Raw genomic sequence first — 4722 nt, forward strand, 5'->3', positions numbered from 1 at the left:
AAATGATTTTTTTTCTTCTGGGTAGATGCCTAGTAGTGGGATTGTGGGATCACATAGAAGTCTAATTTGAGTTCTTTGAGGATTCTCCATACTTCTTTCCAAAGAGGCTGTATTAGTTTGCAATACCACCAACAGTGTAAAAGTGTTCCCTTCTCTCCACATCCATGCCAGCATCTGCAACTTTGGAACTTTGTGATGTGGGCTAATCTTAGTGAGGTTAGGTGATATCTCAGGGTGGTTTTGGTTTGCATTTATCTGATGATTAGGAATGATGAGTATTTTTTCATATGTTTGTTACCATTCATCTGCCTTCCTCAGAGAAGGTTCTATTCATCTCTCTTGCTCAGAGACATAGATGGGATTATTTGCTCTTTTCTTGTTAACTAATTTGACTTCTCTATAGATCCTGGTTATCAAGTCTTTGTAAGATTCATAACATGCAAATATCTTTTCCCGTCCTGCAGGTTGTTCATGTGCTTGAATTGTTATGTCCTTAGCTGTGCAGAAGCTTTTCAGTTTAATTAAGTTCTGTTTGTTTATTTTTGTTGTTGTGATGGCCACTGAAGTCTTCACAAAATCTTTCCACAGGTGGACATTCTCAAGAGTTTTTCCCATACTTTCTTCTAGGAATTTTATCGTTTCATATCTTAAATTTAAATCTTTTATCCATTTGAGTTAATTTTTTTAAGTGGTGAAAAGTACGGGTCTAGTCACAGTGTTTTATATCTGATTATCCGGTTCTTTCAGCACCATTTATTGAATAGGGATTCTTTCCCCAGCGTATGCTTTTGTTTGATTTACCAAAGATCAGATGGCTGGGAATTTTTTTATTAGTTTTTTTTTTTGAGACAGAGTCTCAAGCTGTCACCCTGAGTAGAGGGCCATGGTGTCACAGCTCACAGCAACCTCAAACTGTGGGCTTAAACGTTTCTCTTGCCTCAGCCTCCCAAGTAGCTGGGACTACAGGTGCCCACCACAATGCCTGGCTATTTTTTGTTGCAGTTGTCATTGTTGTTTTAGCTGGCCCCAGCTGGGTTCAAAGCCGCAAGCAAAAATATGGAATGCTTCACAAATTTGTGTGTCATTCTTGTTCAGGGATCATGCTAATTTTGTATCTTTCCAATTTTAGTATATGTGCTGCTGAAGCAAGCACCAGATGGCTGGTTTTATCTTTTGTTTTTCTATTTGGTTCCAAATGTTTATGTCTCTGTTTTTCTGCCAATACCATGCTGTTTGGATCACTGTGGACTTGTAATATAACCTGAAGTCTGATAAGGTAATGCCTCTGGCTTGAATCCCATTAGCATTTCTAAGTGTAAGTGTCTTTATCCATAAACTGGGAATTACAAATATATACTTAGTGAGGTGTTAAGAGGATTAAACAGAAAACATTCAAAAAGAACTATTTCAGGCTTATGGTAGATGTTAAATCAATATTAACTGTGTTGTTTCATTACAAATAAATGAAGGAAATACTCTCATATTAGTGGAAAACTAAATAAGCTATAGTAATTTTTTTTTTTAAAGTAGGACAAGTTTTATGGATTTGTTTGTTTGTTTGTTTTAATATTTCATTGCTGGCCCAATGAGCTTTTGTTCTTAACATAACGTTTCTCCAAATTAGTGTTAATCATGATGTCTGGCCTCATAGCTTATTAGAATCCAAAACAAGTCTCCAAAAGCCCATTTTTGAACTATAGGAGTCTGAGATTGCAATAATATTCACATAGAATAAATGTTCACTTCTGGGGTAAAACCAGTTTGTAAAGTATTTGGTTAAGCAATTCCTTCAGTGAAGGATGTAATAAGACACCCTGGTTAGAAATACACTGCATTTTTAACCTAATACAAAAAGCATGAAATATAATTTCAAGTTCTCTTGGCAAGATGTGACTGGACGATTCAAAGATAAAAGGTATAAATGGCTTATAAAATGGTTCAAAGGCATTATTGAACATCAAAGAATTATTGCTAAAAACATTTTAATTGAAAATGAATCAGAAACTTCAGAGCTAAAATTTACTTGAAATGTATACAGGTATTAATTTTTGTAAAAAGGCAATAGTGAAAAGTGAATATTAGTAATGCTGAAGGCTGATTTTTTATAAAAGTTGAGAATTGAGGATTTTGATAAATACAAACCTGAATTTAAGCCACTTTTTCCAATGTTAGAAATTAGATTACTCTGCCCAGGCAGAGGGTGCTGTGAAACAGCATGGCAGAGTGAAGAGTCCTGGGCTGTGGCCCTGGCTTTGACCTCTGCTGCCCTGTCTCCTTGTGTAGTTCTGTACTGTCCTGAGCTCAGTTTCCTCATCCAGATAATGAGGATGATTGCAATACCTGCTCTGCCTCCTTCTTGCAGAGTGGATGTCAGGATCAAAGGAATAGATTGAAAAACATACTGTGAGATTTTAAGACATGCCATAAATATTTGGTATGAGTGAGACACAACACTTAAGTAACACTGTAGGTTCAAGAACAATAATACATTTCCAGATTGATTAAAATAAAAAAATTATATTTTTTGGAAAACTATGTGTGTGTATTATCGTTTAGATATTATTATGGCTATTATTTATTATCTATTGGCATGTACGAAACCAATCCAAAATTTACTGGCTTAATTTATTTCATCATGATCCTATGGGTTAGCAGTATGAGTTGAATTCAGCTGGAATGCTATTCTTCCTTGGAGTTATTTATGCAATTGTATTCATCTGGTGACTCAGCTGAGCCTGGATGGGACAAGATGGCCTCACTTGTGTTTCTGATGGCTGGTGTTGGCTGTCTGCTGGTTGATCTAGTGAGCTTCAGTGAAGAGGGTTCTTCGTGTTCAATGAGGGTCTCATCCTCCTGTGGCTAGATCAGGATTGTTTATATGCAGTTTTAGCAAGCTATAAAGTCTCTCAGAGTCTAAACTCTGAAGTCTACCATCTCTAGTTCTATTGCATTCTACTGGTCAACTTAAATTATAGGCCAGCTAAAATTTAAGGATTGGGAAAATAGGCTCCACCTCTTGATGGGGAGAGTGGTAACATCCCATTGTCAAGGACCACAGACACAGGAATGAGACAAAGTGTTGTGGCCGCCTTCTACCACAAGCTACCGCACCACCAATTTGGTGTTTGAGTCACTGAACTTTAAAACTATTTGTGTACTAAGGGCACTCCTATAAGGACAGCTCAATTAAGTAATTCTCAAAGAAAAGTCATACTTTCAACAGGGACATCTCATTAAGAATGGTGAGTCAATGACAAGAGTGAATCCATTGGAATCCTGTGAAAGAATTTATGTAACGAGTACCGAAATACATTAGCAAAAGATAACAAAATAGAAGACGTGGTCAAAACAACTAAGAATGAGAGTGTTGTGGATTCGAACCAGGAGATAAAGGTACTTCAGGATTACTATCAGAAGCCAGAAACAGAAAAGTGTATAAGGCACAGGAAAGGGCATCATTGAAAATACTTTGGAGGAATAGATAATACAAATAATCATTCAACTGTTGCCATCTAAGACTGAGCAGAGTGGAAATCAGAGCATGTACCATAACTTACAGAGGTATCAAGAGCAGATGTTGTATCTTGTTCATGATCCAGTACTTCAAATTGTGTGGGGGCACATTGTGTTGAATACCCTGAGTTAACTGGGTTATGGCAAACTGGGAAGACACTGGCTTGAAATAAGATGCTAGGTTCAGAGATTTGAACACTACACAAAAATGGAAGAAAATTCCACAAGAAGCATTTCTTATTTAAAGTCAGGGGTACATTAAAAAAATAAAAAGAAGCATTTTCTAGGGTGAGCTGAATAATTCTGTAATTTGGCATATTTTCAGCCCAATAATATTTTATGAAACAAATTTATCAATATTCCTTCAAAATGTATATTTTTAGTACTCATGTTTTAAGCAACATACTAGTTTATGGGGATACAAGGCCAAGCAGGATCTGTTTCCTTCCTTCCAGGGCCTGGAGACATTATTGATACACTGATAATAGTTACAATAGCACAAAGCCTAGCAGTCAGAGAAGGGAGGTTTCACTCAGTCCTGGGTACTCAGGTCAGGCGTCCTAGAAGCATAAAGTCTAAGCTGGGACCAAAAATATGTAAAACCACCAAAGAGGAGAGGGACAGTGAGAAGAAAGCTTTTCAGACAGGAGACTCAGGTGGATTAAAGGAACAGTAGGCCAGGGAAAATGCAGAATAGGTGTGGAACTCTATTGCCTGACAGTGTTGCTCTTAGAATTATAATGACCTTAATTAAATTGTTACTAACTGCTAAATTCCTATTTCATGCTACAATTGCCCTAGGCACTCTATATATTATCCTTAGTCATCAAAAATTTAAATAACATGGAATATTTATTCTGTTGTACACGCACACACCCCCAGAGTTAGTTAGGTTCGTAAGGTTCAGTCCAAACCATACCTCTCTTTTCCAGTGCACATGGCCTTTGACAGTGAGAGATAACTTAACGTGGCTATTTTGACAAAGTCAATTTGACACCAAACATATTTTGGATTCTACTATTTTTATAAGGATACACTTGGACTCACACTTTTAAAAATGAAACTTTCAGATTTTTATTATGAAATAAAAATGTACATGGACATTGTCACTTCATTTCTGAGCTTCAGCCCTGCATCAATTCAATTTCTACCCCTAAGACTGGGGATGGGCTGCAGCTGGGCACCCTCTGATAGACATCTGATATGTTT

The 4722-nt window shown here is 36.8% G+C and overlaps 1 non-coding gene across 1 annotated transcript; it reads right to left on the bottom strand.

Moving 5' to 3' along the window:
- Nucleotides 1-1050: 1050 nt before the first annotated feature.
- LOC128582773 (U6 spliceosomal RNA) lies at nt 1051-1153 on the bottom strand. Its single transcript, XR_008379217.1, has one exon. It is a non-coding gene; the product is annotated as a U6 spliceosomal RNA (small nuclear RNA).
- Nucleotides 1154-4722: the final 3569 nt, after the last annotated feature.

The sequence above is a fragment of the Nycticebus coucang genome, chromosome 3 (genome assembly GCF_027406575.1).
Source record: "Nycticebus coucang isolate mNycCou1 chromosome 3, mNycCou1.pri, whole genome shotgun sequence".
Classification (NCBI taxonomy): Eukaryota; Metazoa; Chordata; class Mammalia; order Primates; family Lorisidae; genus Nycticebus; species Nycticebus coucang.